Source organism: Aythya ferina (genome assembly GCF_964211825.1).
Source record: "Aythya ferina genome assembly, chromosome: 1".
NCBI classification, from domain to species: Eukaryota; Metazoa; Chordata; class Aves; order Anseriformes; family Anatidae; genus Aythya; species Aythya ferina.
In genome coordinates, this window is record NC_140296.1 from 100,384,669 (window position 1) to 100,410,043 (window position 25,375).

General features: G+C 37.2%; 1 long non-coding RNA gene across 1 annotated transcript in view; it reads left to right on the plus strand.

Moving 5' to 3' along the window:
* The first annotated feature begins 205 nt into the window (after window positions 1–205).
* LOC311442121 overlaps window positions 206–25,375 on the plus strand; it is a 52,750-nt gene continuing 27,580 nt past the window's right edge. Inside the window, exon 1 of the long non-coding RNA XR_014696453.1 lies at window positions 206–229. This is a non-coding gene — a long non-coding RNA (uncharacterized lncRNA). The remainder of the gene's footprint in view (window positions 230–25,375) is intronic.

Genomic DNA, 25,375 nt, shown 5'->3' on the forward strand with positions numbered 1-25,375 from the left:
CAGCCATTTGCTTTTACTGCTGACTGAAGTGTATTCACTTCAATAAATGGAGTATGGTGCCTTATATTTGGTGTGCTGCTGAGGCAAAGTCTGTGCAGTGCCTACAGGTGTGGTGCAGCTGGGAAATGAGAGTAAATTAGAGGTAGTAACGTGGAGCTCCTGGTGGCAACTTAAGCTAGGAGGTGCTCTCTATTACCACATCTGAATCACATCTTGTGCTTTACTTAGGGTAAGTGGCCACTGGGTAAGTAAACCCAAGAAAAATCAACTTTGTTGTTTTTCCTTTGTGAGCATACTGAATGCTGCTGTATTGGGCTATGTAACATTTTCTTTACCAGTGTTTTGTGATGTCACTATATCATAATAAAGTATGAGAGCTTTGTTCTTCTCTTCTTCCACGTTCATTCCTGTTGTGTCTGGGTTGGAGGAGCTGATGCATTCTAATCAATGCTGCATATGAACATGTAGGTGTCTTCATTGTAGTACAATGCTTCATTACAGAATTTTTTGATTATAAAATAAACGAATGAATGTTTTCTCTGCTATATTATCTATTTCTTCATGCTGAACAAATATCCATTACATGCTTTACAATATCCTTTCTTAGCCAATCTTCTTGTGGGATCGCCTCAGTTACCAGTTAGTATGTTAGAAACCATACTATAGATGAGGTAGCTATTCTTAGCTAATCCGTATCGCCAGCACTGAGATTGAGGCTGAGTCATTGTGTATGTATTTTTGACAGTGGCTTCCATAGCAGGGAGTGTTTTGCTGTGGTTTTAGTGACAGGCCCTAGGAAGCCAGTGATGCACAGAATACCACTTGCACTGAGCCTGAGCAACTGGACAAGCCCATCACATAATGAAACTTTGTTCATCTGGGTAAACACTGTCTTTGTTGGGATCATTTGGAATTTACTTACTGTTTTCATGTTAGACTTTGCTAAGCTCAGCACTTGATCTGCTTCCACTCCTCGTGGTAATCTTGTTCTTTAAAAGCACTGGGGCTTTCTCCACTTCAAATCTGAAGGCCCTGCATGTTTCCCACCAGTCCAGAGGCAGATTTTTTCCTGGACTTGCTGGAACAGTTTTCAGGCAACAAAGAATCATTCCCTCCAGAAAAATCTCATTTCACGGCTGAGAGAAGCGCTTCTGAAAGTTACACCATCTGTAAAATCTTCTTACCTTAAACTCTCCAGAATAAAGAGTTAGCTCTTCTTAATTTTGTAGGGATAACACAGGGGATGCTACTTTATCTTTTTTTTTAATATATATTTTTTAATCAGTAAATCTCCAGAATCAACATGTCTGTTTGGAAGAAGACTATGGAAATAAGGAATGCAAAACATGCAAAAGCAAATAACTAATCTCACGAGTCATACATGCACTGAAACAGGTAATGCAGCAAGTGCTCTCTTTTTGCTGTTTTTACGAACTGTTCTGATAACTGTTTTCTCTGTTTTGCCTGATATTAGACTATAATTTTGGAATCTGAGTAATTCTTTGTAACTGTGGCCATAATAAACAGAGAATATTAATGATCAAGTTTGTGTGTAGATTGCTGCATACTTTAATTGCACCCATACTCGTGCTACATCATGCTCATTGTTGTGCCTGGTTATGAATGAATGCCTCACTGTAGTAGACAAATATTAAAAAGGAAATGGGATTATTCTGGAAATGAAAATGGGAAGAATAGTGTGGTTATGTTTGAGAAAACAGCACACCAAATTTTTGTATGGAAGGTTTATGATAATTGAGTAAAGAAGCTCGCTTGGAGAGGACAGTGTAAAGGAACTAAGGAGGAGAAAAATATGTTTTTTCAGAATACCTCCATCAATTCTATTGCAATTTTATCAGTTAGTGTTAGTAAGACTTTCTGAGCTCACTGTATGCTGTTTGTCGAGAGACTCTTCTTGTTTTGTAATATCCAGTTATTTTCACTGTAAGCAAAATTACACCTATTGCCTTTCTCCCTTTCTCCCACAGATGTATAGTTTCAAAAACTATTATTCCCAAGTAATTCTTACTCAATTGTTGTTTCTTTTTTTTTTTTTTTCTTGTTTTTTTAACAAAAGAAGAAATGAGAAATGTTTTCATAGAATTGTGGAGGCAGATTGGTGGATGGCAAAAGATGACAAATGCAGAAGTGTTTAGATATTTGCTTACATTAATTTAGACGTGACAGTGGTTTTCTGAAACTGGTTTTCAGTTTGTTTGTTTTTCCTGGAAATTTTACACGAAAACATTGACTGTCAGATGCTAGAAGCAGTAGTGTCTGACACTTGAGCGCTGTCTTCCTTAGTATTATCAGCTACTGGCACAATGCAAGAGTCAGCTGTAAAGCATACCACCACTGCATGACAGAGCTGAATAACAATGACATTTCTGGTTTTAAGGTACTCTGATTAATTTTTTCAAACCAAGTAGGCTTGTTGGTTGCAAGGACCATAATATTACATAACCAAACAGTTTTTATTAGCTAGTTCTGTGAGAAAGACTTTTTGGATGGAGTACAACATGAATATTAGCTTCAAAATAATGAAATAATGTGATCAGAATAATTAAAAAAAAAAAAGAAAAGAAAAGAAACATCAGCAATGCCATTTTTAGCAATTTAGTGTCGACAGTATGTTATTATTTAATGTTCTTCAGAAATTGGATTGAGGATAATGAAAGAAATATAGCCATCAAAACAAAATTGGGATGGAAGAAAATGAGGAAAGTATATATACATAGGCATACTTCATCATTATACATAGACAACTTAATCATTTAGTATTTGCTTTCTGTTATATATACGCATAACCCAATGAAATGTTTTATGTTACTGGAAAGGAAACAATAGTTCTAGTCGATAGATAAGGTCTGTGACCTTTCAGCTAACTTGTTACCCAGTTACACAAAATATTTTTTGAGCTTGGTTGGGTCCTCTGTCTTTGCAGTTCTTTGGCAAGCGATGAGCAATGTGCCTGCCCCAATGCTCAGGCTGCAGTGGCTGGGGAGGGAAAGGGAAGGTGGTGCTGGGGGCGGTTGGTCTGTCTAGCTGGAGCCTTCTTTCTACACTACTGCATCCCTCTAAACGAAGCATTGGAGATGATGCTCTGTGGTGTTCCAGAGCCCAGTAAACCAAGTACATCTACCAAACCAAAGTCAAACATCATCATTCAGGTTACATCTCACACATTTAAAAAACAAACAAACAAAAGCCCTGCAGAAATTAAGAGTTGAGAATTAACTTTTTTTTTTTTTTTTAATGTTTAGAAAATATATACTGAAGGAATGCTTATTGTGAATTAGAAAAAAAAATGTGGGGGGGTTTGGTTTTGTTATGGAACTTTTTTCATGAACTTCTCTTGCCTCCAAGAAAACCCCTTAGGAATGGAAATAGGTATGTTTTGAATGGCTACATTTCAAAATCTTATTTTCCATAGTAAAAGTTGTACTTTGTTTGTTTTACTGCACTTAACATAGTTTTGTGCTCTTTGATAACTGTTCTGGGTGAAGTGGACGGGGCAACGGGTCAGTAGTGTCATCTGTTTATCTTGTGCATATCCTCTTCTTCCCTTAAAGTCTGATGGATTTTAAGCAGTTGCATATACGAGATACTTTAACATGTCACGTGGATCATTTTAACATATTCCAAACTGCACATTCAATTAAAATTAAACTGAAGCAATGAAGTCACAGCTGCTCTGCTGCCTGAAATAAAAACTAGAAAATTACTGAGTTAGACTTGCTTGCATTTAGAGGATGCATGTATAAACAGAAGAATTATATCTGCTGTTTCTGAATGTCCATACATCTTTTGTTCATCTGCAGACCACAGTAAATGCTAATCTTGAAACGAATAATTCACTTGTTTCAAATACATTCTTCATAGTTGCAAAGAGGTTAGAATTTTTAAAGAAGAGAAGGAATAAATTCAGCTATATTTAATGGAATTCATGAACTTGGAGGTAAATTGACACAATGCATATAAATTAATCTGTTTAAAAGAATATCCAGTTTTGTGTATAGTTGTCTGTTTTGTACTGTGTGTGAGGAGATTACTTCATTTATTTTTAATCTGTTAGCATTTTCATGTGTCCAAGCAAATATGGATTCTAGTTACCTATTTCAAAAGTAACCAAGACCTGAATCATTGAATACTATTTACATGCCAATCCAAGATTTTATATATACAAGTATTCGGAGATATTCAGGTGCTTAACATCTACTAATATGCCTTTACATAACTAGGATTTAGAAGGACTTATGCCTTATTTATTGTGGGATGTAGGAAAAAAACATAATGCTTTAGGGATATTATTTCTGTTAGTTATCTTAGGTAGTGAAATCATAGTAGTGTAGATCTGAATGGGTGCTTTCAATAAATACAATCCAGTTCCCAGATACTTTTTTTTTTTTTTTTTTTTAAGCAGTCTAAAGAAATGTTGGTATCTTCATTGCAGTGATGTTAACATTGGGTGCCAAACTGGCAAAATATAAGAGTAAGCTTTAGAATTTGATTTAGCAATCAAACTGGAAAGGGTAAATCTTAGTGGACAGAAGGAGGCATAGAGACATTTGGAAAATATGCCTCAAAGCTAGATAATTGCATCTTACTTGCAGTTGGGCAGATGGCAAGATCTAATGAGCCAGGTCATCTTGAGCCAAGACATCTAGGTTTGACCACCATTGACTTTGAAAAACCAACTGCCAAGTCAAAATAGAGAAGAAGTATGTGCCTATTTATTTAATAGGCAAATGATCCAGCATTTAATTGAATGGAATAATTCATGATACGTGGGCAAGCTTACCACCTTCAGTGTTTTGAAGAGAGGTGTGGTACTCATGGTGGCAGGGGTTAATGCAGTCACAAGTGAGAGTGCACATTTAAAAGTAGAAGAAACGATACCAAACTTTAGGAGTTTTAACTTCAAAACCTGGAGAAAAGTCTTCATATATAATGCTTTTAATATATAAAATATGTATACAAAGGTATCCAGATCTGGTCCATGTTATGCTTTCCTGTGTTGTTGTTAGTGGGCTGTTATCAGGTACTTAAAATGAAAGTTAAGTGGCTTGTCTGCTCACCATGCAAGATAAAATGCAATGCTTCTGGTAATGCAAACACTTCCTATTACTCTTGTGTTTACGGGCAGAGTGAATTATTCAATGAAAGTTAACCTTCCCAATTGTGTGTGTAGTTGAAACCTGTCAGTTGCATCATTGGGCATCAGCAGTCAATTTTTCCACACTGAAATTGACTGAAACACATTGACACCTGTGCACCTTGATTTTATTTATTTATTTTAACACCACATGCATAGATAAATAACTGGCAGAGTGAAAGGTAATTCTCAGTAAAACTAAACTATTGTTTAGTCAATTAATTTTGGCTTGTCAATTAATTTTGGCATCCCTGGGGAATGTGCTAATGTTTCTCAGCCTAAGTCATTGTAATAAAGCTCTGTGTTACCAGGATGTTGCTGACAAACTATTATAGTTCATTTGGCTTGCAGGAGACCGTAGTAACTAATTGATAAGACCTTGTGTCTACTGTCTTTACCTACTATAGTTATTTTATATGAGGGTATTGTGGGTTTACGTGGCAAGGCTTTGGTAGCAGGGGGCTACAGGAGTGGTTTCTGTGAGAAGGATCTAGAAGCTGCCCCATGTTTGGTAAGGGCCCCACTGCTGACCAGAGCTGAGCCAATAAGCAATCTTGTTTTGTGCCTCTGTGAGAGCATATTTAAGATGGGAAAAAACACTGTGCCACACAGCAGCTGGGAGAGTGAGAGGAGTGAGGACCAGCCTTGCAGGTGCCAAGGTCAGTGTAGAAGGAGGGGGAGAGGTGCTCCAGGCGCCGGAGCAGAAGTCCCCTGCGGCCTGTGGTGAGGACCATGGTGAAGCAGGATGTCCCCCTGCAGCCCATGGAGTACCACGGAGGAGCAGGGTTCCACGCTGCAGCCCGTGGAGGATACCACGGTGGAGCAGGTGGCCCTGCACCGACGGAGGCTGCTGCCTGTGGAGGATCCCTGCCAGAGTAGATTCTGGGACGGAGCTGCAGCCCGTGGAGAGGAGACCACGCAGGAGCAGGGGGCCTGGCAGGAGCTGCTGCCCGTGGGGGAGCCAGGTTGGAGCAGTTTTCTCCTGAGGGATGGACCCCGTGGTACGGACCCATATCTGGAGCAGTTCTGGCAGAGCTGCTGCCTGTGGGAAGCCCACGCCGGATCAGTTCAGCAAGGACTGTATCCCGTGGGTGGGACCCCACAGCACAGGGGACGAGAGTGACCGAGAAGGAGCGGCAGAGAAGAATTGCTGTAGACTGACCATAACCCCCATTCCCCCGTTCCCCTGCGCTGCTCGGGGGGAGGAGGTGGAAGAGGGTGGATGGGGGGGAAGGTGCTTTTGGTTTATTTGCTTTGTTTCCTACTTCTCTAGCTTGTTAGTAATAGGCAATAAATCTTACTATCTCCCTATGCCGAGTCTGTTTTGCCCATTACAATAATTACTGCATGATTTTCTCGTCCTTCCCTCAACCCTTGAGCCCTTTTCATGTATTTTCTCCCCATTCCTCTTTGAGGAGGGGGAGTGAGAGAGGGAGTGGTGGAGCTCGGCTGCCCACTCGAGCGGAACCACGACAGAGGGACATAAGAAAGAAATCATATTAAAACACAGTGTGTGTCAAGTGTAGAACTTGAAACTTTGCTTTAGAACCAGGACCACGTGGTGAGGAGGACTTCATGCATGCAAAACCAAATAGGTTGGAGCAGTTTTGAGCTTTATGACTTTTTCTTTCCTGGTGGCACAACAGAAGAAATAATGGTGGTGGTTTGGTTATTCAACTCCTACCTCTGTGGGACTGGCAAGAATTAGACCACTGTTGCTCCTTCCTGTCCAGAGCTCTCAGGCCAAGCTGATCAGGTCTCACTTTGGGATGCCATGGTGCAGCAGGTACTGTGCCAGCCTCTGGCCTGAGGCAACCTCAGCTAAGTTTGTGGAATATTGTCTGTTTTTGGAAGCTGTTTGTAATCTTCCCTCTCCTTGCTGTGGTAATGCTTTCAGTTCCAGGCAGCTCTGAATCTCATCGTGTTCTCCTGTGTTTGACTTGCTTATTTGAATGAAAATTGTTTCATTTGTCCTGCTTCAAAGAATGTAGGTTTTAAAATTCCATCTATGAAGACCACACTTTTTTTGACTTCACATTTCTTTTTCACTGTAACTTACATGATACTCTTAATCCATCCATATCCACTTCAGAAACAAATTAAATGTGGAAATTATTTGGTTTCCCTTTATTCAAGCCGAAGTTTGGTGTTAAACCCATTGCTTTATTTTCTACCAATTCTCATAGAATAGAATGTGAACACAAACTTCTTCCCCTACTTAATATTTCTCTCCAAACCGAACCAATTTTGTGAAAGAGTTTTTAAAATATTTTTAGGACCATTTTTATATGTTGCCATAGCCTATGAAAGCTTTGGGAGACAGCTTTTGCCTACATTTTATGTGAAATTAGCTTTAATTTCCTTTGTAGCTAGTAGAAATATGTTTTACAAGTCTCTAGACAAAGACTCTGAACTCTGCCTCCCATTGTCTATTACAAATACAAAGTGCTTGATGTATTTCGCTTTACTTGAATGAGCTTCACTCAAATGTGGATGCTTAAGCTGGGCACACTGGATTCCACCTTCCCCGTGCACTCTCACATTTTCATTTTTGTCTGGTGGCTGATGGAGCCTCCTTCTTGGAAAACATTTGTCTGTCCAATTTTTCTCTCTCTGGCATTTTCGTTTCTGCTCTGTGTAATATTTTTGTCTTTGTTTATCTAGTTATTTTGACTCAGTCTTTATAGTCTTCCTGAAATGGCTTGTTGAAGGCCTCTGGTAATTTTCTTACCAGGTTTTGAATTGCTTTCTTAAGTATTACTCATCTGCTCTGCAGTAAAACCCCTCTGTTATCACAAATTGAAGTCCTGAAATGTTTTCCAGTCATCATTTCATATAGCATATCAAAATTAAATGTGGCTTTTTGGGGGAATGAAAAAAGTGTAGATGTTTTATTTTGTTATTAGTTGATTTTTGCGTAGATAATTTCAACCACTGATTCAGTTATTTCAGACTTCCAACAGTTTACTCCCCCCAAAACAAAACAAAACAAAAAACAACAAAACACACAACCACCTCTCTCAAAACATAACTGAGCTAAAACAAAAACAAACCAACACCAAAAACCTAACACTTTTGGACATATATTAAGATGTATTTCATATGACTTTTCATACTGCAGAATTGTGCATTTTTAAACTCATATAGTTCATATTGTTACAACTGAACATATTGCTACATATTGGGAGAGAGTCAAGATGGTTGTAAATGGATGTATTAATGTAACTAATGCTATTACTGAACACATTCTTAACCAAGATGGAAACAAAAGAACGGAATGTTAGAGTTCCATTTTAAGGGTCTAGATTTTAGATCGATGCATGGGAATATATGAATTGTACCCACAGGTAAACTCACTGAAATACACACTGATACTGTCATTTTAAGCATCTAAAGTCTATCTTTGTTAATGTTTACATTTAGTGGAAACTGCAGTGAAGATAAATTCTGCCAACAAGCTCTAGCTGGGGAGTTGTGCAAATATTTTCTACCTGCTTCATTTAAAAATTAAGTTATGTTGTTTACACCTTTTTCAAAATACTTTTGAACATCCATGTATTGAGGAAATGGGGAGATACAGTGAAATAAGTGATGGAGAGAGATTACATCAAAATAAACTTTTCAAAATCATGGAAATGAAGTAACTCAGTTGTTTGAATTCATTTCCAGAATCTGATTCAGTAAATTTGCCCTTTCAGAAGAGTAAAAATCATGCATGTTTTCCCAAGGAGGGGAACACCTCTCCTGTTAATTTCTTTGAAGCCACTTTGAATGTTGAATTCTTTGCCTTTGCAAAATGTTTTCAGAACCCTACCACTCCCAAGCCCATTTTGATGCAGTCTATATGGAGCAACATGGTAGCAAAGTTCAATGTCTACTTCAGAAAGTCCTTTTTTTTTTAAAAAAAAAAAAAAAAAAAAAAAAAAAATCAAATTAATGATACAGCTATTATTTTATGATAGAAACTGCACTGTTTTGAGTGATAATGTGATTCAATTTCATATTATACATGTCGGTGGTTGCAAAAAATGTAATTTCCCTTTGATTCGTGAGCATAAAAGTATGCGTTTTTCTTATAGCCTTTCACATTATTCTTTATAGGTGTGATAATTTTACTAAATTCTAGTTAGCAGTGCTTAGTTAAGTTTGGCCTTCCATTTTCAAAAAATCTTGGAAAGCCTGCATAGCTCTGATTAAGCAGTTTGCAAAGTGACCGCTGGTACATCGTCTCAATGAGACACCTCAGGGGAGGTATCACCCAGGCTCTCACTGAAATACATTACCACAAGTCAAGCTTGTCGAGAATTATTACCTTTGAGCATATTACTACTTACTGGGAGAGAGTACAAGATGATGAAAATCATAATGAGCATATCATTTGCTAATAGCTGACATGTTTTGGAATAAAAGAAAGAAGAGGAGGCATTAAAGTGAGATCGATTTTAAAGTCATGCTAATTTAAAGTTAGCTCATGGTCTTTTATATCTATATTGTGTCCATGTACAAATGGTTGCAAGTATATAAGAAAAAGATATCTGTAAGCTTTTACTTTATCAGCCATTCCTTGTGAAGATATTTTCAGACATAAAATCTCACTGTAGTCCAAGATATTTGAGATCTTACAATGGAGACTAACAACAGTTTCCCATAAAAGTAAATCCATATACCAAAATTCATATTCTGGACCTAATTATTAAAAAAAAAAAAAAAAGAAGATTTTAGTGATTTCTTGGGGGTTTTATGTGATATTATATGATTATAATTATAATTATTTGAATAATTTTTATAATTATTAATTATTATAAGTGATAATTATTTGAATTATTTTGAAACAGTTTTTCTTCCTCACTGGATGGTTCATATTTATTAATATTTATTACATCTTCAAAAAAATTAATTTTCCCACTTCTTTCCTTCCTACATTTTTAATAGTGCTAGCTGTGTGTTTTCAAAATGTCTGTGTGTGAAATGCTTCATTTGTAAATTGGCTTAATATGTGCAAATAGTTACTTGATTTTCATTGAATTGTGAGCAAAATGCAACCTCAACTGATCTTTTTTCTTTCTTTTTTTTCATGCCCGTTTCAAATGAAAACAACTTGAAACAATTCAGACAACTGTCATTGACATTTCAAATACCTATCTTGTAGATTTTATTTAAAAATACAGAGAAGTGGTTTGGAAAGTGCACATGAGAACTAGTCCTGCACCATAACCTAATTCTGTGTGCAGAGAACACTGTAGTGCAGCCATTTAAATAACATTAGCCTGTTACCAAAGTATGTCAATCTGCAATTGAGTTTAAATAAGTATAATAATTTTTTCTGCAAACAGATATTCTTTCATTACATTCTAATAAGTTGACATAAAATATGTGTGAAGCTGTTTGAAGGAAAACTTCCTTGCATAAGTAAAGTACAAATAATAATGGGCAGAAAATGAATTCGACTCATAGTCCACCTAGTCGTAATGGCTACTGTTTTGTTTGCTGTCAAAATTTGTTTACCCTGAACTGGTTTGAACTGCAATTATGTTGTTGTTTTACTTTTGTATTAGCTGCAATCATCTAGTCATATCAAAGTATTTAACTAGCAATTAATTGAGACTATCTGTTTCATGGAAGTTCTCTGAGGAACATGAACATACATTTTATCCACAACTCATGTTCTATTACTCTGTGTTGTTTGCTGTTACTAATAATGTCCATAGCACAAAGGCTAAATTAAAGTAAGATTTTAGGAGAAACTCATTTTCTACTGCTCTTAAAATCTGTAAGTTGCAGTGCATTGAATGAGAATGGCTTCAAAATTCCAGTGGTTCACAAAAGCTGAACATGGTAGGTCTGGCTGGTCTCACTACACAGCAAAATGCACTTACTGCATTTTCACTGACCTCACCTTTCTCTTATGTATAAATCTTCAAGCATTGTAAATGGTGAGACACGATGAAAAAACATCTTGGTGCACACCACCAGTACTCCACCTTCTCCCCCTCCTCTTTCTGTCCCACGCTGTCTCCTTGACTTCCTTTTGTTCCCTCCAACTCAGGGCTGGGTGGGCAAGGCGTGTGCCATATGCGTGGACCTGGAGGGGATTGTGGGTGGCTTGAGCTGCCACACTGCTGGCAGGGCCCACGCTGAACAGGTAACAAACAAGCCTGTTGCAGCCTTTCTTGTTCTCACTGTCAACACTTTTTGACATTCTTTGACAATTTTCTAAAAAAAAATTTAAAAAAAAATCAGAAATGCAGCAATGTTTTAAATTATAGGGGTGTGTTACAGCCAGTCGTTTTGAAACTGGGTTCAGAAAGTACTGTGGAGAGAAGACCACCGATGGTTGTCAGCTCAGTCACAGGAGCCTGTTCTTGAGAAATTAAATTAATGAATAGAAAACCACAGCACCTCTGTTCACAGGTATTCCTAAGTACAAAATTCAAACAGAGACTACAGGTGGGATTCTCTCCACTACTGATTAAGGAAAAAAGCTTTCTTGAACCGGGAGCTAGAAACATGTGGTCTTGGACATGCAGAAGCTGGAGGTGCCTTGCAAGAGAATTGTTCTTCAGAGCCGAGTCAGGGCTGTGCAACACAGTCCAAGGTGACTGTAAAATTTCCACATCCAGTTTGGTGAAGAAATGTGGTGAGCTGATTTTGTGTGTGTGTGTGTATTTGATTGTATACATGCATGCAGGCTGCCAAGTAGTATTTTGTAAATGAGGTACAAATACTTGCTTGAGTAAGGTGGTAAGAACTGCCTAGCAGAGGACACAGACATAGACCTCATTGCATGAGGCTTGCCCGAATCAACTTTAGTGTGTCTTGGCTTAGCGCCTGTCAAGAAGGCCTTCCAGCATTCTGGAAGCAGCTGTCTCCAACCTCCACCCCATTGTCCCTGAAATGATAGAGGTGTCTGTCATCAACTGGGGCAGTCTAAACAGGAGATTGCAGTCCTCATGCTTCCAGGCATCTTCCAGCTATTCATTTTAGATGTAGTCAAAATACAGAATCACAGAATTTCTAGGTTGGAAGAGACCTCAAGATCATCAAGTCCAACCTCTGACCTAACACTAACAAGTCCTCCACTAAAACCATATCCCTAAGCTCTACATCTAAACGTCTTTTAAAGACCTCCAGGGATGGTGACTCCACCACTTCCCTGGGCAGCCTGTTCCAATGTCTAACAACCCTTTCGGTAAAGAAGTTCTTCCTAAGATCCAACCTAAAACTCTCCTGGCGCAACTTAAGCCCATTCCCCCTCATCCTGTCACCAGGCACGTGGGAGAACAGATCAACCCCCACCTCGCTACAGCCTCCCTTGAGGTACCTGTAGGGAGTGATAACGTCACCCCTGAGCCTCCTTTTCTCCAGGCTGAACAAGCCCAGCTCCCTCAGCCGCTCCTCGTAGGACTTGTTCTCCAGACCCCTCACCAGCTTTGTCGCCCTTCTCTGGACTCTTTCAAGCACCTCGATGTCCTTCTTGTAGCGAGGGGCCCAAAACTGAACACAGTACTTGAGGTGCAGCCTCACCAGAGCCGAGTAAAATAATCATAGCTTAAAACACAGCAGACATTTTTAATTCCTATTTACTGATTAAAACTGCTGTTGCATTAGTTCTGCTTATAGACTTTTAAACAAAAATGCTGCCTTTGCTTTACCAGTTAAGGTTTCTCTGTGTAACTTAAAATCCTGTTATCCTGCTTAAACTGCCAAATCTACACATCTTTTATATTTCAATAAAATTCAGGTATTAGCAACCTCCATTGAAAACATCCTAAATTGTATCCCCAGGTGTAATGTTGCCAGAACAGCTGTGGAAAAGATGAATCAGTTGTTCCTGGTTTAAATAAAGCAAGTCATTTAAAAAGTACTCCCTCACTAGGTCGGTAGTTACCTTGTTAGTCAAAATTAATGGCAGTATGAACAAACTGTATCTTGCATTATCATGGATGCGTTATCATGTGTCTTTGTGGAAAGATGGAAGTAGTGGTGCTAGGGGTATGTCCGCTTTTGTGACACTGATGCATTGAGGGTGGAAATCAAATAGGAATAAATGTTGTGGTTAGGATGGAGGTTGCAGAAGTTTTGTCTCAAATCAGTTTCTGATTCCTGGCTGTGTGTCATATAAAGAAGTGCCTTTGGGGAGGATTGATGAGCAATCCCGTCTGAAGTTACGAGTTTGGTTTAAAATGTAAGTAGAATATGTGGTCCTGAAGACAAAGGATGTATTGCTAATCCTGTGAGAAGTGCTGAGCTGTTATGCCTTACAGAAGCCTCCTTGAGTGACATTTTGAAACATTGCTTATTAGAAGATCTTTTGTTTAACCAATCGATGGGATGAAAAATTGTATTGAAACAAAGTGATGAGAAAAACACTCATGGCTTCTAGAGGGGAAGTAATTAGAATTGTTTCTAGGGGAAAAGTACATATTGTGTATAAATATTTGACATAACTTTCATACCATTCAGAATGAATTGCCTTTAGCAATATATGCTGCAGTGCAAGCTGACTGTTATTCAAACAAAAAGAACAATATGAATCACTGTACGTAAGAGGGGAAATAAGGATGCAGTTTCCTGTATTTTGCTATAGCTCCTTGTTAGCTAGCTGCTGCAATGTAAAAGAGATTGCTGCTAATACTTGCTATACTGTTATAGTCTGCAGAAGTATTTTTCATGCATAATAACATGAGTTACCAAAAGTAAAAGTTTTAGCAGTATTAAAATGTTTCTAGTAGTACCTTTAAAAGCTTCCTCAGGTATTTTAGAGTTGCCATAAAGGGCAAAAAATATTGGGAATTGCATAAATGAAATTTCATGAAAATCAGTTTGAAGGTGATGAGAAACCAGACATTTCTACTTGGCAATTGGAATATAAACATGAATATTCCAGTCTTCAATTTCTACTTTCCAGTAAGCACTCCAGTAAAAAAAGTGATTTAAACTTTGATATTTCCAATTATTTTGAAGAGAAAATATATTTTCAAAGAAGAAAAATCAAGTTTATAATCTTAGTTCTCTCTCCCAAATACATAGAATTCCTCTAATTACAATTAATTGCCGTCCGATTCTGTGTTTTGAAAAGATGATATAATCTGTGTCATAATTGTTTGAATCTGGATGTGCACGAGTCATTTTCGTGGAGAAGTAAAATACCTTTAAAAAGGTATCATATAGCAGTTGTTCAAACTAGTAAGTGGATAAAGATGCTCAAACAGTCTTGTTAATCTGAAGAACATGTAAATAGCAAAGTCTAAGCTTTGGGATGTATAAAAATATCCCTTGGGGAAAAAGGAGAAAAAAAAAAAAAAGAATCAAAAAATGAACAAAAATAGTTAAAAAGCAAGAGCAAGGAAAAGGCCAAGCTGTCTTTTCACTGTATCTCCTGAACCTGATATGTACTTTGATCCTTTCTTGGATGATAGAAAGTTATGGTGTTGTTTGCAATTCCCTATCATGCAGCTGGGACACAGTAGTTTCATGGGTTTGAGTTCCTCAGATCAAAAGCTTGGGTATCAGCTGAACAGCCATTCATGGGAACAACCCTTTCAACAAAGACTGTATAGTCTTTGCAAGTATAGTGCCCTTGTGATGGTCACAGTAGTTACCATTTTTTCTTCATAATGGCATGCATGGGACGCCTTTTGCAAAATCCATGCCCTGATTCCTGTTTCTCTTAAAGCTAACATACCATACAACTAGAACAAGATCTAAACAATCTGGACAATTTAGAACAATCTAAATTGTTCTAAATTAATCTAAATTGTCCAGACCATCTGGAAATCCTTGATGTGCTGGGGTAAGTTAGGGAGGGCACTGCTGAGCGGTAAGTCCCTGTCTGGACCAGCTCTGCGACCTTGATAGCATATAAACAGGATAAATGTAGGCTTGGTGTCCAGTTGCCTCCTTCCGGAAAACCATGTTTATTCCTCCCCAGAAACTTTGTAAGTGATTGGAGGGGGTGACTGGAAGGAGATACTCACAGCTTTGTGATTTGTCACAAGAAATACTCAATGTCTCCTGCAAATTTTGTTGTACTTGAAGGGGCAAATACACTTTCCAAATCGTTAACCAAGTTTGTAAGTTTTTCAGAGACTAAACATGGTTTTTGTCAACATTTTACAGCTCTGTGTGCATTTGTAATGCCATGCAAGTAAATAGTTACCTGAGATCGAGGACTATGTAGTAAATCTGGTCACAGACTTCCCCTTCCTCCACACAGAGTAACAGAAATTGCAACATGTCACGTTCTTACCAATAATTTTACAACAAAATATTTCAGTCAACATTTGGCTGCAGACATCTTGTTAAAATAAAGCAGTAAAGCATAGCAATCATAAAACAAGAAAGCCTGATTAAAAAAAGGGGGGGGGGGGGGGGAGGGGGATAGCTGGTGCACAGAATGGTTTGAGTTCTAATGCAAGAATTTTTTACACTGATGCTTCAAATACATCTACAATCCCCATTTGGAATTATTAAGTGCTCTGTTTTCCAATGCTCTCCTACCACAGACCCTGGTAATATAGAGAGGGGGGAAAAAGGGCAGTAAAAAAGATTGCTTTTCAGTGGAAATCCACAGATCATTTTCATGCAAATGTACCTTCTCTGTGCATATTTGATGAGTTATTTCACTCACAAAAGATTTTTCTGTTAATTGTTGTATATGCCACTTATAAAATCTGCTTGCTAAATTACAAAGTCAGTCTTCGCAGCGGGTGTGCTGCCAGCCACTTCTTTCACAAAAGATCTTTATTCTAATTGTTTTATCTGCTGCTTGCTAAATCCGCTTGCTAAATTATACCTTTCACTGAACTTACACCAAAACCTTCTCAGGAAGCCATTAGTAGTTACTGACATTATATTGAACAGCTTATGCATCTCAGATTGTGTGAAGGTCTGAAAGATAGATGTACAAACAAAGTAGCAGCCAAAAAGACTGCATGAGAACCATATCAGGGAGTTTTACTTGGGATATATTGTAGTTGGCCAGATACTGTTTTCAAGAAATGTGCTCTGCATTCCTCAAGAATGATAGCATTTCACTTTAGATGAAATGTGTGTCTGGACAGGTTCTGGCATCTTTGCTCATGTCTTGCTGCTGTTACATTGTTAGGATTGATCCTACCTGAGGAATGGACTTGAGAAAAGGTAAAGCTGGGCATTGTGTTACTCAACAATTGATCTTTGCTCTTACATTGGGGAAAAAAAAAAAAAAAAAAAAAAGAACAAACAACAACAACAACACTTAAATGCTTAGATTCAGTAAGGAAATTTCTAGTGGATGCATTTTAAAAGCTATATTGCTGCCATAGGTCTCCTTCCAGACTGTGTGCTATGGATGTGAGCCACTGGTGGGTCAGAGGACTAGAACTCTGTCCCACTGGGTCTGGCCTCATCACAGAGCCCAGACACTGGATTCCCCATTCCTTCACTAAGGCTGTGCTGCATGTTAGCACTGTTCAGCTTATTCTGAGCAGCTACTTGGTAAATACCTCTGTAAATCTTTTGTCTTCCCTCATTTTCTAAACAGAAGCAAAAAATAACTCTTCACGGTTAAAACTGAAGAATGCCACCCCTATCTGCATCTCTAACTTCATTTATAACCTTGCAGTGAAGTTGCACAGTGCATTTAATTTTTTTTTTCTTTATAGACTCTGTGGCATTAGAAAAGACAAACTGTTATCATTGCCGCAATAATTGTAACACAGCACAGCAGAGGGCAGGTTTAAAAAGCCATCTTGCAAATGAAAGCTAAGCTGACACATCTGTTGCATCCAGGGGGCTTCTTTAATACATCAGTGAAAAAAATATTTATATGTGTATGTGTGTAGATAGATGAAGGTGGCAGTATGTTAACACCAGGTACTGTTTTGCTTCAAACAGTCACTATTTAGCTTCTCAGGTCAGCTCAAATAACTGTTAAGTCTTTTTTTTTTTTTTTTTTTTCCTTTTTTCTTTCTTTTTTTTTTTTTTTTTAAATTCTATTGGTAAGTGGAGCATATCCTTCATATAGCACCATGGAACATCAACATATGTTGAGGAGGCAGAGAGAGATGAATCATGGAACCAGAGAAAAGAAAATACAGTGCTGTTGGTAACAATGAGATCATCTTTTTTGGGCACCCGCAAATTACTCATTGCAGACATCTCTTAAGCTTTCATCTCAGTTTGTAAGATTCAGTCTGTACATCTAGACTACAGAATATCTAATTCTAAAATATTTTAGACCTTCTGGAGAACTTGCAATAGAATTAGTATGTGGCAGAGAAAAGCAGTTGCTGTTCAGTTAGCCTAAGGATGCATGGAAAGGCACAAATAATGGAGTATTTAAACAGTAAGGATTATGGCAGTCTTGGGTCAATAGAAGCTGTAACTTTTTCATGTATTTCTAAAACTGCATTTAATTCTGTATTATTGTGTAGAGTTATTGTCTAATTTTGTTTAATAATTGTTTCATTAAAAATCAATCAATTAATCAGTCAACTGTCAGGCACACATTTGTCCACTGCCAGAACGTCTACTGCCTCACCTACTTGGAAGACTTTCTTCTCAGTCTTACAAATGCACTCAAGCTAAGTTGTCTGCATTGAAGTACTGAATTTGTGTTGTCTGTTATTATTTTCCAGTTTGTTATTCTTGGCATTACCTGTTCAATTTATTTTAAGGGGATTTTTTGTATGTTTTTTCTGAAACACATGAGAATTCTTTTGTGAATCACAGTCTGTTTCCTGTATTTAGTTTTTGCTATTTGTTCTTCACTAAAGTTACCACTGAAGTTTCATCTCTGATGGAATTTGGTAGTGTTATTTTTCTGCATCCCTTGAGAGCAGGGAGTGGTCTGTTTTAAATTCGTGTAGTCTTAGGTCATGAATTATAATTATGTGGTAAGGGGAGGCCTGGTTTGTGGAGTTATGGCCCCACTGAATGCAATGGAAGCCTTGCATGCAATACTTTCGAGACTAGGATTTCAACCAAAGCTACAAGAAAGTGAAAGAAAGAGCAGAGTTGACATGGTCTATCTCAAGATAATCACAGGTTTAGGATTATCTCAGGATAGCTGAGATGAAGTGTTTATAGGAAGGAACTAATATAATTATAATCAGTCTTGCAAGTTAACAATTAGACATCCTAATACCTTTTTCTTTTATCATCTGTAATTGATGACTAACAAAGCAAGTGCTTTTCTTAGACTAGAAGTACAGAATGGAACTAAATCTTTCTCTGTTCAAAGAGGTACTGTCTATAATATACAGGATGTAAGAGATCTTGGGTCCTCTGTTTTATTGTTTTTACTCATGTTATATAAATCAATATTTCCTTGTACCAGGCACTGTGAAAGTGGAGAACCTGAATAATTCCAGGATATGTGATAAAAGTATCTTAACTTTTCAAGTCATGCTAATGTCCTGTAACCTCAGTAGCGGTAAAGCATTGTTCTTTTGAAGAAAGAAGATAGAAGACATTGTTTTTAATGTTTATTATGTAAGGCATGAAATTAAACTTTATGCTAAAGGACTTTAATTTTTCACTATCAGTTGACCAACAAGCATTAGTATTTTAAATACAAAACGAGGTACTGAGACTAAACAATATTTGAAATGAAGGGAAGGAGACCCATTCTTTGCTTGTGTCTCAAAGTGTTTGTTTGTTTGTTTTTTAGGGAATTTAATGTTTTTGTAAAGCAACAACAAAAATAAATATAGGGATCTATAAACCTTGTGTTAAGCAGGCTTTTACAAACAGGTTCTACTAGTGAAATTCTTCAATTTTCACCTGTAATGATCTGCCTTGTAAGCTTTTGCTAGCTTGCCAGTGAATAGAGGTTTATGATAGGGTGAAAAATCACTGGTAGGGTCTAGACTGAAGTTTTGTTGTTCTTGTTGCTTTGTTTTCCCTAAAGAACATTATATACTGCTTTCTTGCTTCTAGCCACTTCTGTCATCATGCTTTTAAAGCCTGGTATCATTGTTTTTCCTCAATACAAATATAAAACCCTATAGACAGATCCCATTCTGGTTTTTGCTTTCCTTTCCTCCAGAGCACTTAGAACAACACTCACTCCCAGGAACAGCTATCAGATAAGCACTTGCGCCTGACAGAGTACCAAATCACCAACTCGACAGTTTTTATTACAGATGCAGCAATTTCAATCATTTCCCTTTCCTGCCAGAACAACATTGCTGTTGCTACCACGCTATGCATGGAAGCAGGCAGATGCTCTTAATGCTGATTGAGTTTGGCCCCTGTGGAAGCAGACTCATGCACTTTTGTAGAAGATAGGGCAGCAAAAAAGCATTGTTACCTTTATCAGGCAGAGATCAATTAAGAAATGAAAATAATTTCATTTATCTGTACGTTTTCTTACTTAGACATAAGCTTTGTTTATGGTTTATGTATGTTTCACTGTGACACTAAATGTGAACTGCAGAAATGTAGTAAAATTTATGCACAGCTTCTTCCAGATGGTTTTATTTAATCATCCTTCCAATTACTGTTTACATAAATAATTCAAACACTGTGAGTGGAGGAAAAAGGTGAGATTGTGTGATGTATATATTTTGTATATACTGTAAAAGGAATGTTGTTATCCTGTATAGTGGTTTCAATTAAATATGAGGCAATTATGTTGTGTTACAGTTGCTATTAAACTTTACTCTGGTGAGGTAAGAACATGTGGTTAAAACGCTGATCTTGGAAGTTGCTCTCAGCTTTGAGTCTATGGCCTGGCCTTGGGCAAATTGCTGCTGTGTGTAAAGGCGTAAATAAGAATATGTATCTCTCAAAATTGGAACGCAGATTTTAGCAGAAAAACTGGGAAGATGTTTAATACCTTGTCTCTGACTTTCCCATTTTTGAATGTTCTTGTGTCTTGTCAATAGCTGAGTAGTGTGGTGTCTGTTTTGTTTAAACTGTATTGAAATACCCAAATTGTGACTAGAAATAAATCTGCTACCTTATTCTTGGAAAATAATAATAATAAATATAAATCTTTGTGCAGGTTTTTTGTGAGCACATCTATGTGCTCAGTATGCCCTATGTAAGTCAGTGTATGATGCCTGCAGTGGTTATAACTCTTGTTCAAAAATATAGCCAGAGAACATGTGTGTTTTTCCTTCAGACCATTTCCAAGTGGTTCTGATATTTAGGCTGCAGCTGACCTTCATTTTCTTCTTTCATCTATGTTTCCCACTATCAGGGGAGGAGAATACTCCAGGGCATGACTCTGGTCTTTGTTCTAAAGTCTGGCGTATTTTATTTATTGTAAAATGCATTCAAAGTCTTTAGAGTGAGTGCTGAAATGCACACTCTCCTCTCAGGGATGTAGAATTGGTTTTTCTCCTTTCTTTTCATGACCAGCCTACTAGTCTCTGATTCTTCTCAGCAAAATTTGACAAGTTCAGCAGGAAAGCTAGAGAAAGTTCTTATCCCAGCACAGTCTGCAGATGGAAAACCAGGGTAGGTTCCTGCTGGGTGGGAGATGAAGGCTGAAAACCGTGCAAAGAAACAGGAGCTGGGTCTGCCAGTGTTGGCACAAGTGCTGTAATCACCAAGCTAGCTCCCTCCCCCCTCCTCCACATCTCTCTCTGTGCTGTAGCTGGCCTCTCTTCGGTCAATTAAAAAAAAATAAAAAATAATAAAGCTCATTAATAATGATTCTCTGTAAAATAGCTTAGTTTTTTTTTTTTTTTTTTTTTTTTTTTTTTTTTTTCTCTCACTATAGCTGAGTCCTTAACTAGGGAAGGCTGTGGATACTTTGCTTGAGTCAAGATGTTGGTTTTGTGAAAATAACCTGCAAAATGGAGTGAGTGATCACCTTACATCACACAGTCAAGGGCAAATGCATTAAAAGTATGATAAATTCGCATGGCATCATAGGAAGGGAGTATTAATACAAAAAGAGTAGGTGTGCTTTTTGGAATAATTGCTGCTGTGCTTGTCTGTGTTTTGTTTTGATTTTTTTTTCCAGCTTTTGTATTCAGTAGTGTGTAATAAACCTGTGGTGCTACACTTTTCAGTTTGAAAGGGAGGAAGAAAATGAGATTGTATTAAGAAAACTGGACTAAAAGTTTTGTAGTGTTGTTAGCACTTGTGATTTCACTGCAAGTTCCACAATATTCGCTGTTTTTTCTAAAAATACTAGGTCCTAAAGACTTGTGTTTGCATCAGCTGTGCACAATATATGTAAAATGAAAAAACAGAGGATTGCTGTGTAAAAAAGCATCTGTAGGAATGCCGTCAATTATAGTATCTTAAATTGTTGTGGTTGCCTAGTAATTATCAGGGATAGACACTTGGGAAACATTCTTTAATCAAAGAATTTTAATCAGTCTAATCACTCCTCTACAATGACTATGCAAATGTTAATTCTGGTGGTGTTTTTTAATTTGAAACCATAGGTTTCCTTATTAAGGAACACAAAAAAGTTAGTGGCGTTAATAATACTGTTGTGGCTACAGCATGAAATCTACAAAACAAAAAATGAGAGGAATATAAAATAGCAAAACATTTCCAGAATAAAAATATTATTTCAGACATTTGGCCAAAGACAAAATATGTTTTCCATTGCTAGCAGATGCCTGAACAAAGCTGTTCCTAGCTTCATTTCTATTCTAGGAGACATGAGTCTTTTTATAGACTAATCATTTACAGTTGTTTTGGAGTAAAATGCGTTTTCTGTATGCAGCTGTTCTAATACAAGATTTATTTATTTTTTTTAATAAGTCTGTGTCAGCAAAATTATCTTAATTCCTCTGTCTTATTTCTGTATGAATTATTGTTGATTGGGCAAATTTGAAGTTACAGCTTAATGTTAGGAACTGTTTGTATAACCTTAGATGGGCATTCAGGGTTCATAGTATAAGGACCCAAGGGCTGTTAAGATATGTTCTTGCACTAGTACATCAGTAAAGAGCTTCTTTCCTTTTTCTGAGACTTAATTCAACATCAGAGAATTGCAGCAGCCAGGTCTTTCTTCTACATTTGATATTTTGGGTCTGCTTTTTGTGTGTGTGTGTGTTTTGTTTTGTGTGTGTTTTGCAGATATACTGTCACTGAAAGCAAGCAAAACTAAAGGATCCTAGTATCTCTGAAATTTGGAAAATTTTAGCTTTCTCTCAGTATAAAGAATGAGAGAATAATATAGGAACAAAACAGAATATCCAGATATCAGTACAGGATACTCCTGAAGGAATTAACAATAGTAGTTAAGCTTATCAGTATCATCTGTTTGGAAGCAACCATATTCCTATGTGAGAATATATTTGCTAGTTTGCTTAAGTTATTCAATAGGGGAATTATGTTTGTGCACACAGTTTTGCAGGATTAGGGTTTGTATGACAAATTTTCATTCTGCAATAGCTATCATAATTACAATATTAAACAAAACCATGTAATATTGATTTATAAAAATTATAGAAGGGTGCACTTTTTTGTCTGTTGTTTGTTTTGTTTTTGTTTTAGTTTATGTGGTATTTAGTCAGGTCAGTTTGTCACATTTTCTTCTTGATTTTTAATAAAAAATCAAAATATTTCTAGAAAATGTGGAAATATATATTTAAAAAATAAAAAATGAAGTGTTGCATTAGGACTTCGTTACATTCATGCATTTCGCATAGTGCCTTATTGTAGCTGAAGTTCATATATCCCATAACCTGTGGGTTCTAAGAACCTGGGGTACTTCAGTTGTAGTACTGTCTCCCCCATGAGGCATGAAAAAAGGTCTGAGTATGTTGCAGAGATGTAATGGTCTGGACAACAGAGAAGATGGGAAGCATGAGTTGCTGCTGTGGAACTGATTAGTATTGAGCTGACCTAAATGAAATAGGTGGGTTTATTATCAAACAGGAAGAGATCCTCAACTGAAATGGGCAAATTTTAGTTGAAAAACATTCTCCATATTTTAGGGTTGCTGGGACAGTAGTATAACTTTATTCTTTCATGTTTTTTCCAGACATGCCAAGATGTTGGCTTCCTGTCTTTTCGAATCTGAAAGTATCGTCTTGCTCTTTTTCTCTCTTCTTGTTAATTTATAGCATCTTATAACATTAAATTAATTATTTTGTCTCCCACTGTTCAAATACTTTATTTTGTGTTTTAAAAATATTTTAAATATATTTTATTTTGCTTTATTGATTTGATATCTAAATATACTTCAGATAGTTAAGTACCTAAATAACAAATATACTATTTTTTAAAAGACAAGACATTACCTAAATGCCTGATTTCACTGATTCTTTGAGTATTTTGTGATCTCAATTGTATACGTATTTGTAAGATTTTGGACTCTTTTCTCTTTTCTCATGACTTCTAATTGTTAGCATTCACAAATAGGACATCACTCAGCATTAGATGGCCAAATCTATCAGTACATGACACAATTGTATAACAGAGAATGAGTAGGAAGATATATAAGCTAGGTTTAGAGATAGTCCTGGTATGGAAATGCGGCCATCTCTCATTATCCATGGGTGGTTTATCTGGCTTGCAAATGAGCAGGGCTGTGGATGCAGAGATGGGGAGGTGGTTCCACAGAGACTCGTGAAGGAGGCAGGATTTATTAACGCAAATGCAGCACCACGCAGGCATAATTATATTCCTTCCAAGGCCTTCTCAGCAACACAACCACTTCTAGCAGCATCACAGCAGATAAGCTCTGAGCTCATTTGAGCTTTTCCCCAGACTAACATCCACTTTATAAACTTGCTTTCCGTAGTACAAATTGTTAATGATAACATGAGAACAAAAAAAATATTCTCTTGTTAATGATAATATTTAAACAAAAAAATCTTCTCAAGGGTTTTAAATGGACATTTTTTTTTATTATCTCTGGCTCAGTAGTGGGGATTCATTACATAAATACCTAAGCATCAGCTAGTTGCCTGTGGATGTCTTTTTAGTACCAATAAGGAGGAGGAGAAACCTCCAGCAGAAATAGCAGGCTAGCATATTGTCAGCACCCACTCAGCTGTGCAAACTGGTTCACTCCTGCTATCACTGCATAAGGCAACATGCAGTGACTGAATTTAGCATGATCAGTATTGTGGCAAATGATACTGTAGACTGGAGATTTTTAAGACAGCATGGCAAAATCTAGGGCAAATCTGTTCAAATTTTTGCTTTGACTTTGTCTAACTGCAAGTAAGATGGAATTGCTTGGGAAGGTATACTAAATGGCCAGATCCTACAGAGCTTGAATTAGTTTGGATAGTGTTAGTATTTACATGTTGACAGTGCTTTTTCCCCATGTCATGAAAATGCAACCATGGTGGCATTGTGATCATAGCTGCGTCTTACAATGTCAGGTCTGGAGTTTCAGGAGTGGAGCAAGTGATACCTGCACAGCACAGTGAAAAGGTCTGTCCAGTAGGATTTTTCATCTCAGTCACCATTGCCAGTGGACTAACACTCAAAATGAAAAAGTTTGCAGTAAAATGTGGTTAACTAGATTCCCCCAAATACAAATGCAAGTAGCCATGGCCCTTATATTTTGTGTCCATAAATTGTGTATTCGATTGTAAGGTTTTTCCTCCTGTGTGGAATGGCTTATGCTGCATGCAAGTTAACTAAACAGTTTCATCTATATAAAAGTATTCCCTATGCTGAACTCAGCAGTTCCTTTGCAGAAGAGATGCTAAGAAATTCAAGAGGACTTGTGCAAAAAGTAGTGAATGACAGAACCAATACTGAAATATATTGGATTACTCTTTCCGTGCAAGTGAGGTTAAAGATAGGAACAAACAGAAATCAGTTTTCCTCAGTTCTCTCATATCAAAGTATATTCTCAATGCAGTAAGGTGTCAGAGTTTCATTTTCAAAGGAAACATCAGAAGATCTGTCTAGAACACTCTCCAACAAAACTACCTTCCACAGTAGAGCAGTTGCCAGTGAAGCAAGCAGGTGAAGTGTTTATAGACCACAAAGTTACTGATGTGGAAATGTCACAGTGGATGAGCTGTGGAACAAATTGGTTTGTAGAAAGAGTGGTCCAATTCTGCTTTCGTTTATACTGATGTAACTTCGGGCTAGCTTGCTGAAGTTAGTTGAGTTACACTGAGGCAAGTATTTAATTTAATTTAAGGTATTCATTTGGGTGTTTTACTCCTTTTAATGTTTCTGTGCATTCAGGTTTATGTTAGAGTGATTCAAGAGGCTTTCGTGGAATCAGAATCAGATCTAATGTATTAAATAACTGCTGGGAACTTGTTTATTGAAATTAAATTCAGATAT